The 12,019-nt window shown below is 34.8% G+C and overlaps 1 protein-coding gene across 1 annotated transcript in view; it reads left to right on the top strand.

Annotated features, from left to right (window-relative positions):
* The window catches only part of LOC116887853 (dystrophin-like), a 569,231-nt gene that overhangs the window by 173,095 nt on the left and 384,117 nt on the right, over positions 1–12,019 (top strand).

Below are 12,019 nucleotides of genomic sequence, written 5' to 3'. Positions count from 1 at the left end.
TCCTAATATTAAAGAGTATGTTTAATAATAGCTATAAAGTCCTAAGAATATTAGGTCTTAAATAATAAACACTGTCAATGCACTTATGGGGTCAGTAGTTGATTGTACGCTCAGCAGGTACAGTGCTGTAAGTTCAATTCTAGAACCCTAACTCCCTCAAATGCACTCATATAATGCAAAACAATGGGAATTAAAGATAAATATAAGTAAAACTAGAGAAGAATAACAAAACAAGTAGAGAAACATGTGTTTAAATTTGATGATTGTGAGGCTGGAGAGGTGACTTAAGATCACCAGCTACTCGTTTTAGAATTCAAATTTTGTTCCCAGAACCCACATGGTGTTTCATAACTAACTCCAACTCCAGGTGCTAAAAAGAAAAACCTATGGACATGTACAGGGATACAATTTTTTCAAATATATCAATGTGCTGACAGTTGTTGAACACTGAAGTTTACCTGTTTGTATTCACAACAATTTCTTAAAGATTTATTTATTTATTATGATTAAGAATACAAGAAGAGGGCACCAGATCTCATTTTAGATGGTTGTGAGCCACCATGTGGTTACTGGGATTTGAACTCAGGACCTTTGAAGAGCACATGGTGCTCTTAACCGCTGAGCCATATCTCTAGCCCAACAATTTTTATAATTTATAACACTACTAGCTGTAAAATCAGAGTCAATGAAATCTAAAAAGAATTAAAAATAGTTTTCATTTAAAAGTTAATTTTGTTTTTGTTTAAATCTCCATCTCTGATTTTATAACTTTAATAAAAGATTGCTAATTAGTCCAAATAATATTTAAATTTAAAGACAAAAGAGAACATCATTTAGTAAGAAGAATGAGCAGCATCTTCACAAATATTGCTATTTAATGGAATCTTCCAATTTCAGCCAAGTTACCATTCATTTATTCTTACCAGGTATTGAGCATAACAGCTTGTGCATGGTAGGCATGCTGGACAAATGATGTACCACTGAACTACCTAACCAGACACTTCTCCTTTTATAAAAAAAAAATTAAAAGCATTTTTCATATAAAATATTTTGATCTGCTTTCCCTTCCCGCAACAATTCCCAGATTCTTTACACTAAGTTCAAGCTCTCTCTCTTTGTCTGTCTACAATCTGTCTCTTTCTCCATCTCTTTCTCTCTGTCTCTCTCCTATCTGTTTGTCTCTCTTTCCTCTCCTATCTCTCTATATCTTTCTATAACTTTTTCTCTCAATAAAAAAAAGTGAAGAGCAAACCACTAACTAAAACAAACAAAAAGAAAGATAGAGGAGAAAAGAAACAATAAGACAAAAAAACAGAAAGAAAAGAAACCATGCTCACAAAATAACAACAGCAATAACAAAAATCATGCAGTTCACTTTGCCTTGGCCGGCTACTTCTCTGCATATGGATGGCACTGGAATGGGGTTAACAGACACAGTGACATTCAGTTTAAAAAAATTGATTTTTCTCTTGCCAGCAGCTAACAGTTGCAGATAGCTTCTTGGTTCTGGGTTAGATTTTTGTGTCCACTTTCCATTCTTGGTACTGGAATTTTGGCTGCTTTTAACCTGTGCAGGCCTTGTGCATGCTTTTATGGTACCTATTCATTCATATATCCATCACTCCTGTTGTGTATAGAAAACACGTTAGACATCCTTTTCCCTTTTACTTGGAAATTGGGTTTCACTAAGTTGCCCAATGTTACCTTGAACTCATTCTGTAGCTCAAACAGGTCTTGAACTCGAAATCCTATTGGCTTATCCTTCTGAGTAGCTGAGATTACAGGTCTTCCCAACAGGTCTGGCTGTCACCTGATTATGTTCTTTTTAACTCAAGATCTTTTGAGTTTATTTTTCTTTGAGGGTAGTTTTGGAAAATTTCTGCTTCCTGGAAATAAGCATTGTATGCCATGGTGTTTACAATTAGGAAGTATTTGCTATTTATAAAGAATATTTACAGAATTTGAGATCTTTGCAAGATAAATCATGTAATAACAGAATATTTGGATAGAAAGTCCTGCATAAAAGATTACAAAAGTAATATTTCTATTTTCAAAATGAGAGTTGCCAATTAAAATTTATAATTAATTTACAGACAATTGAATATTTTTTCTCCTGTGCTTTCCTTAAAAAAAGTAAACCTTAACTACTTCCTTTGGGTGCTCTTCAGAAAAGCATTGTTGTGGAAACACTAAGTGGAGGTGACAGTTTTAGTTCACTGAGAATTATTTTAACTCACCATTTTTGAATAACAAGCCACTGGAAGAATAAAGAAAATGAGATAAACACATTTTTGGTTTTAGAAAGTAAACTTAGAGCAGAGTAAAACCTTAGTAAATGGGACCCAAAAAAGTCAAATCCATTAGATACTTTAGTTCCCCAACTGGCGTTTAAGGAAAATATTGAGTAAGAAATAAAATATTTGTATTGACATATATGTTTCTACACATAATTGTATATACATACATATAGTCTATAATGACTTCAGAAAGGTTAAAAGAATACTTTTACTAAAATTGCTCTAGACATTTTTTAACTTATTACACAGTTCAATTTATTTTTATGAAGCCAAGAACTAAGAATACTTGCTCTTGGTCAATAATTAGTGTTTCTCTCTCTCTCTCTCTCTCTCTCTCTCTCTCTCTCTCTCTCTCTCTCTCTCTCTCTCTTCTATAGCAGGATGTTAAATGAAATGTGTAGAATAAATACATTGAAGAGTAATTGTTTTCTCTGGCTCAATTGTTAGATAAGGCCTCTTTCTGTCCATAATCAATTTTAGCAGTAAAATGACCTTCTATAGCTTGAAGTACGTTGTCACATAAAAATCAAGAGCTCCTTTAAAAATGGTATTTTGTAAGGCGTTTGATCATTGATATATGTATCCTATGTACAGACATGTATTAATTCATTGTCACTTTTTAAACAGCTCAAACCTCAGCTATACTATGTTATTTCATATATACAGGTGGGTCAGACAGTTTTGTCATGTGTTCCTAGGGAACTGTGAGTGGACTAAGTAGCTTTGCTGCTTTTAACTGAGCTTTGCTGGATGGATGCCTCCTACTGTGTAACAACCTCTTATGAGATAGCTATGACATCTTGACTGTGCTCCACATCTCTGTCATTCTCCCATAACCTGACTCAGGTATGTTTCTTTGGTGAAGAAAGTGCCACAAGGAGGACAGAAAAATATCCCCACCCATTGAAGGCCAAATGTGTGTTCCATTTTAATGGTTAATGCAAGTCAGGAGCTGATGTAGATTCAGCAGGCAGTAAATGGAGAAGAGAAAATCAGTGAGGACACATGCTAAAGGGCATGGACTCATTAAAGGATGAAATATTTGGACTAATTTTGCTGTTTATTTACCATTTAGAGAATATGTTCCTGCACAATAGTGTTCCCTTGCCTAGTAATATTTCTAACAAGAGTAGTCTATGAACAATGCCAATACTGAGATTTCTGAAGCAGAATTTACTCCATTAAAATATGACTGAATTATTAATGTAAAAATATGGCTTAAGTGTCTCAAAATTAGAAATCTTGTTAAAAAGTCTGAAGACAATGATTGTGTGTCCAGGTTCCTTTGAATGCCTTATCAAATATCCTCTGATATAATCTCATATCTCTGTAATGTGTTCTTTTTCTCACTCCTCAACAGACCCTATGCTTGAAGAACTGGCTTATTGTGATTTCTGGAATCAGAAAATGTAATTTGATCTTAGCATGTGTAGGTCTTTCTGCCTATGCTCTCTTCCTGTCTTCCACATCTTCCTGTTAATATTTTATTCAACTTTTAAAAATTCAGTTGAAAAACTACTGCTTTCAGTTATTTTCCCCAGAGTGGATTAAATCTCACTCACTTTAACAATAGTACATTTATGATACCAGTATCAAGAGGATTATAATTATAATTGTTTTAAAGTACACCTCTTTCCTAGAATGTGACAAAATCTGGGAAAACAATAGTAATGGGTAAAGGAGAAGAAAGGCTTTCATCTACCTATTATTCGTGGTGTATGGGACAGTATGAAGCACTCAAATAATATTGATTAAATGTAATTGTGTAATATAAATCCTTCTCTCCTTTGACATATGATGAAAACAATTGAAGTGTTATGTAATTTACCTCAATTTCTGCACTATTGAGAAAAGCTAGAAGTGCTATATAAATAAGTACTTATTTGCTTCAAAGTACCATATCCTTCAAAATAAAGCCAATAAGTTGAATATTTTCAAACAATAAGTGGACTGTTTAGATGTTTAAGAAATACCTGCATTATATGCATACAATCAAAGTGTATTATTTTATTTCATACAGTTTAAAGCTTGAGATCTTTATTTAGTTGTTTTAGTCTTTGTGCATAAGTGTATATTTATAGGTTTCTGTCCTTGAGTAAATATTGGAGCATGTGTGCCTGTGTATATGTGGAGGTCAGAGAACAACTTTGGGTTTCAGTCTTTAACTTTAGTCTTATTTGACAGAGGGTACAGTGCTCAAAATTGTGAATCTCTTCCTGGATGGCACACTGGCTTCCAGAAATTCCCTCATCTCCATCTTCTGTCTGGTTGAGGGCATTGGAATTATAGACACATGAACCCAATTATTTTATTGGTATTTTTATTTACATTTCAAATGTATCCCCTTACCCACCCCTTCCCACCTCCCAGCTGTCAAGCCCCAACACTGCGGCGGGGGAGCCTTGGCAGGACCAAGGGATTCTCTTCCCTCTAATGCCCAACAAGGCCATCCTCTGCTACATATGCAGCTGGAGCCATGGGTCTGTCCATATGTACTCTTTGGATGATGGTTTAGTCTCTGGATGGTCTGGTTGGTTGGTATTGTTGTTCTTATTGGGTTGCAAGACCATTCAACTCCTTCAATCCTTTCCCAAATTCCTCCAACAGGGACCCCATTCAAGCAGTTCAATAGTTGGCTGCTAGCATTATCTGTATTTGTCATGCTTTGGTAGAGACTCTCAGGAGACATCTTTATCAGGCTCCTGTTAGCATGCACTTCTTGGCATCAGCAATACTGTCTGGGTTTGGTGGCTGTATCTATATGGGCTGGATCCCCAGATAGGGCAGTCTCTGAATGGCCATTCCTTCAGTCTCTGCTCCAAACTTTGTCTCCATATCTCCTACGAATATTTTTGTTTCCCCTTCTAAGGACTGAAGCATCCACACTTTAGTAGTCCTTCTATTTGAGCTACATAAACCCATCTTAATGTGGATATTAAAGAAACTGAGCTCAGGTTATCACCATTGGAAACGGTGTTCTTTAGCCAATGAACCATCTCCACAGCAACAGACCTGAGAAAAATATTACAGTGTTTATGTGAGAATTATCACTATGCCCATTATCTTGTCACAAATTCAGACTGGCATAAAGAATAACAATTTTTGTAAATTAGCATGTGACATTCAGAAACTGAAAGAGAAAAGCAGAGGGTTGAGAAATGGCTAAGTGGTTAAGAGCACTTCTTGCACCTGCAGAGGAGCTGATCTAGGTTTGGTTCCCAGGGTTCACATCCTGATTCACAACCATCTGCTACTGTAGTTCTATGGGGCTTGAAAACCCTGACTTTTATGGTACTGTAGGTATGTGGCACACACATAGATATAGGAAAAGCACCACACTCATAAAAGAAAATAAGAAAATGTAAAAAAAAAAAGATCATTAAAATTGTTTTTTAAAAGATCATGAAGATGTACAAGTTATAAGTCCTTATCCCTAAAACTGAATGATATAATAACCACATAATTGTAACATAAATATTTAAAAAGTAGAGATAGAGTGGGTAAGAGATGGGTAGGTAGAGTTTCTACATTGAGATTTGTATGTAAGCAACACTTGTGTCTTTAGAAAATTGTTGTTTTCTACATTTCAAATTTATTATCTGTGGGAGAGCGATGCATTCTGTTGATATAAAAATTAATTAAAGCAAAATATATAAGGTACAATGATGTTTGGCTTAAATACTAGTGAATCAGTGTGTACAAAACTGGTTATGACAAAAGCCAAAATTCATTCAACATATTATTATAGGATTAGAAACGTCCTCTGGTTCCACTTGTTAGAAGGAAATAGAAATACAAGTTACATATAAGCCTTTCCTTGCACATTCTATGCCATCTAAATTTGTGACTCCTTCCCTGATTTGATACTATCTATAAACAGGCCTTCAATACAGTCATTGAAGAAGAGATTATGACTTGTCCAAGGCTGATTTTCTAATAAGCAGAAGAATGGTTCAATTGTGAAGGGAAGGAGCTATGCCTTGACACACACATTCAGCACATAAAATTTTCTGTCGTGTATATAATGAAAGTATATATAATGTATCAATCAAATTTAAATTTATTAATTATAAAAATATGTGAATGATCATGGCCCATTGCATTTTCATGATATTTGAGCAAATTTAAATATTCTTTAGCCATCTTACTTTTGGTTCTAAATGTTGGTAAGTTGCATTTCCTTATTTATTATATCTTACATGTATATAATGCATGTGTGTTTATATACTTTGAAAAAATATGTGCCATCTTGCCATCTTGTGCCATAAGTTATGTAAAAACCAATTATTAGAATAGATCATAATTCATTTGTATTTCTATCCTTAGATATCCTAATATAAATAAATTTCTTATCAGGTTGAATAGAAAAATTAAAGATAACATTCAGGATTCTAACATATAAGGAATATTTAATTCACATAAAAGATAATTATCTAAATTCATGTATTATAAATCGATGTTACAATATTTTTTCATTTTATTAAGGTTATACCAAACAATATATGACATAAAATTACCAAAATTTATAAAATTTTGGGTTTAGAAAACTTGCAGCAAATGAACTACTATTATCCCTAGTAATTTTCAGATGAAAAATCACAAGCCTAAGTAACTGATTCATTTAAAAAATAAAACAAAAACAAAAACAAAGTTTGTAAGAGCCAGACCTGATCAGACAATGAAGCATGCTGACTTTGTTTAAACATTATTTCCTTGGGTCTTCAAAACAAACTATGACTTGATTGTAATTTTACTGTTCAAGGTTCTAACGTGCAATCTGCCTGAGTCATGTTTTGTGTACTTAGTACTGCAACATAAACATTGGATGCTAGTGATTATGTTTTATAAAGACTTACTGCTAAATAACATTCTGTAACTGAGAGTATTGTATAACTTAGTTGCTGAGTGCTTCTTAGCTCTAAGGAATAACTTGGCTTTTTTTTCATTATCTTTGTAGCCAGATTTCAGTTCTATTCCTGGCTCATAGGAGTCTCTAAAAGTATGTGATGCTAAGTGATAATGAATAAATGCATATTAATTTTCATCTGCTAAAGCCTAAAAACATTCTAGAACTTTGATACTCCTGCTAAAGAAGAAAATGTATCCCACTGATAGATTTGGCTTTTTGCAATGACATTACTAGAGATAGAATTGGTAGATTAAGCATGAGGAAGAACATTTTGGTCTTTCAGTTCCTTCCTGGCATAGATGTCTGTGACAATTTTTTGCAATGTGTGAAGTGTCCAAAATAGTGTTTATTTGTCCACATGGGTTCACTTTCTTCCCTTTTCTACCAGATTTCCTTGCCCACAAGACTTCTGGGTGTATTTGAGCTCAGGGTAGTTCTTTAAGGATGCAGTATAGAAAGAATGATCAAGACACTTAGTGGTGGGAGTGCCTCTCTCTCAGGCAGTCTTCTTGATTCTTTAATGGTCTACAGTCCCAAAACTGATCTCTTCTCTGAGTCTAGGAGTGAAACTATTTCTCTATGATTAGTTCCAGGGGTTTCATAAGACCCAATCTTCATCTTCTTAAGCATTCTTTTCTTAAGCTCTTACAGTATCATTCATTCCTGCAAGGACCTTTGGATCCTCAGAACAGTGTTGGGTAAGGAAGGGCAGCATGAGACATGCCATTTAAGTTTATTGAACACTTTGCCAGACAGAGGCTATATTGGTTGCCTTATATTTGTTACCAATTGAATCTTTATATTATCAAATTAATTATTGCCTTTGGTCACTCTGAATCTAAGATGACAGAGGTGAATTGTCTAGAAGTATGAGTAATATGCCTCAAAATATTGGAATAAATTCACAATAATTAGAATCTTTTAAGAATATCTTACTTTTTAAAAGTCCATTGGGCTTAAAATTTTTACATCACTACAACAATATGGGTAATGCTATATCTTGTTTTTTTTTTAAATGGAAATGGACTTAAGGCATGGATAAGAGAGGGGGCATATTGAAGATACGGATTTCAATAAAGGAACTCTGAGCATAGAGTAAATTTTATTATTCACAAAATTTACAATTCTTTATGCTTGGTAAGCCACACTTCATTAGTGTAAATTTTTTCCTTTCCATCTTCCCTCTGTATGAGCAATATTCCGTACAATCATAACATCCCTAAAATTAAAGGTGAACCAAGTATTATTTTTATTACAAGGCTTGTGAAGCATTATTAATATGTGTTGTTAATTAGTTCAGTGGTCATTCTTGAGGAGGCTAGTTCACAGAAGGTGCGACGTTCCTACCAGGATCTAAGACATAATCCCATTTCCATATGTGATTGCTGGTAATATAAATATATTCACTTTACAAAGATTCATTGTACTATACAACTTAAGGTATATGTCTCCCATATGTATATTTTATGCAGCAATAATATGTTTATTATTTAAACCAGTCATAAGGAAGCAATCACGTGTGAAAGGTGCCTATTTACACTACAGTGGGCTGCATTATTTTGTGGTGTGCAATTTAGCTACATTGCCTCCCAAGAGATTTTGATTTCTCACGGTTGCAGTCCTTTTTGGTGTTTCCAGTGTCCAGACATTTGTAATCAGGGAGCAGTCTCTTGACTGTCTGAACAACAGATATATCCGTGGATTGACCTTTTTGTAACCAGAAGGTCATGCTAAATTATCCATGTGCTCTTTTCCTCTTACTGGAACATTGTATTGATCCTTCTGAATTTTCAGGTTAAAAGAGCAATGCAAGTCTGAAGAGTCAGAGGCCATTTAAACAGCTTCACAAATGCATTTCCGAGCCTTTCCCAGTGTTTTGTTTTTACATTTTTCTTGACTTTGTTTATGCCACCTATTAATATATTTTAAATGTGGTCTGGGCTTCTGTATTTCTTAATTCCTTGCTGACAGTGCTGTAGAAGGATTATTATCTTACAGTCGTTTCATCTTGCTATTTGGGTTAGCAAAAAAGTCAATAACTGAATGCAGGAATCTGCTGAGTAATGTCAAAAGTTCGCCGAGTTCATTTAATAAAGCCACCATTAGTCATGAAGGGAACTGAAGACAGGGAGCCACAGAGTCATGTGGCACAAAGAGAGGATGTGGAACTTTATATGCTTTACAAAATCATTTTTTTGCACTTGAAAAGAAAGCCATTAATGACAGAATTTTAGGGAAAGAGTAATGCTTTTATGACCCGAAATGTCGCCTATGAAAAAAGATGTGATAGCTATCAAAGACAAAACAGAAGTGAAAAAGATTTAATTAATAATAACCTAAGGAGCAACAGTAAGAACATGAATCTTCTATGGACTTCTTCACCTGCAGGTAACATTTCTCATTCTCAGTGGTTGTATGTGGACAATTATGGCTCCCTTTCCTTACATCTACTCTTATAAGGGGCTATAATCACATGCACTTCAAATAAACTCAGCACTTTCCATTAGATCTAATAACATGCTAAACTTTCACATGTCCCTATAACTTAGCACTAGATACATAGAGAGACAGCAATAGAAAAATAAAATTATCCTATATTAAGTGTGGCTTAAGTTGCTCAGTCACAGGCAATGCCTATAAAATACATATATTTTGTTTCATTTTGACCTCACAGATGTGCTCTGACCTATGTCTGTTTCCAGTTTATTAATCAGTACAAATATGTACTCACTTTACTAGGATTCCACATCTAGTGAACAGGGCACTTGGGCTCCAAAGTTAGCCTCTCCTGTCTCTGGTGCCTGTGCTCTTTTTGCTGAATAATATCTATAACTCTGTCCAATGAGTAGAGAGAAAGTACTTAAAACCAAGAAAGGTACAGGAGCAATGAGATTTTTCTTTCAGTCTGTTGAGTAGTTATACTACATGTTGACTAAGTATGTGAAGCTCTGTGACACTTCTGTGAGAATTGCTTTAGTAGGTGGCAATTTTACTCAAAGGTGCTCTAATATTTGTTTTTACATTCAAGCAAACATGCATTAAGAAAGGAGGGACAAAAACTTCTTCAGCCTGTGTTTTGACAGAACTGTTAAATCTTTAGCTACTGAGGAATTGATCCTACCATATCCAGGGTATATAAATTCAGACTTATTTGCTCAAAGCATGTTCCTACTGGATGGAACAAATAGGAATTGGACTTCTTTTGTGACACTTCAATAAAATACTGTTTATATATGTGATTTGAAAATTGATAAAATAGTAAGATCAGTCTTTGTCTTATCAATGCAGTGCTTCTTTGTACTTTTATCACTAAATAGTTACACTTGGGTGTCTGAGACGTGACTAGAACCATTTATTCCCTCTCCACTTGTAGATTTTGGCATGAAATAGAAATTATAAAGAGTCTGTGTCACATTTTGACTATAGGCAATTCTCTCAGCCTGTTGGCCTTTATCTAGGCTTTCCTTCTCCTTCAATCAAAGCATATGAGTGTTGCTATATGATCCTTAAGTTTGGTGCCCTGAGCTAGGTTTTATACTTATCAGTTCCTATTCTATTTTATAAAAAATGCTATTTTGTCATTCATGTCATACTTGTTTTGTCAGAGCTTCTCTGGCAACCAATATTGATGCACACTATCTCCCTTGAACACTATCTTTGTCAGAAAAAAATACATTTGCTTTTCTTTAAAAATTGGCATATTGGGGTATCATTTTTCCTTTATTGGATATTCTATTTATTTATATTTCTAATGTTTTTCCCTTTCCTGTATTCCCCTCCAGAAACCCCCTATGCCATTCCCCCCTACCCCTGCTTCTGTGAGGGTGCTCTTGCACCCACCTACCCACTTCCTCCAGCCTCCCTGCCTTGACATTCTCCTACACTGGGACATTGAGCCTTCACGGGATTAAGAGCCTTTCCTCCCATTGATGTCTGACAAGGCCATCCTCGGCTACATATGTGGCTAGAGCCATGGTTGCTCCATGTGTACTATTTGAGTGGTTGTTTTGTCCCTGGGAACTCTGGCTGTTTGGTATTGTTCTTCCTATGGGGTCGTAAACCCCTTCAGCTCCTTCAGTCCTTTTATACTTTTAAATATCTCTGATTTTTAAACTGTGCTTCATAGATCTAGATAATGTCTAAAAGGGGAAAATGGGGTATCTGGTTGGTTGATATAAAAATTATTTTGTGAAAAATAGTCTGTAGTTGATATCATATCACAAAAACTTACCATACAAGAATGAATGACTTACCTTCAGGAGCTAAGTTTTTCTTCATAGAAGGAACTAGGCAGCCACAGGTACCACTGCTGACATTGCTACCTGGATGTAGGAAGAATCCAGCGTTTCTGTCTTTAGTTTTAGAAGTATCAAAGTTGTCACGTTTCTTGCATCCAGGGATTTTCTTGACAAATGAGTTTCAAAGTTTGTTTGCAGTCTAAGTAACTGATGAGTAAAGTCAAATAGTTTAAGCCTCATGTTAGGCTTGTCATTTGATACGGTGGGAAAGCAATTTCTGATTCTAATCCATAGACTTTGTTACTTTGAACACTTACGTTCTTCCTGTGTGTGATATTATCATTGGTGAATATATTTTCCTGGCTGGACAAGAACTTCTATAAAGTCGAGCACTATATGTCTGATTTACCAATGTGTGCTCCATCCAGCATCTCCAGTTTATTGGTGCTCCATAAACTTAGTGTTAGATAGATTATTCTTTGTAGATAACATGAGTAATCAAAGTGCTGAAAAGAATCTCGTATACAGCAATAGTAGAATTATTTTTAACCAAATTTGGAAAGACTTTTGGAGTA

This window comes from Rattus rattus, chromosome X, assembly GCF_011064425.1.
Source record: "Rattus rattus isolate New Zealand chromosome X, Rrattus_CSIRO_v1, whole genome shotgun sequence".
NCBI classification, from domain to species: Eukaryota; Metazoa; Chordata; class Mammalia; order Rodentia; family Muridae; genus Rattus; species Rattus rattus.
The sequence above is the reverse complement of the archived record's forward strand: the minus strand, read 5'-3'. Positions and strand labels throughout refer to the sequence as shown.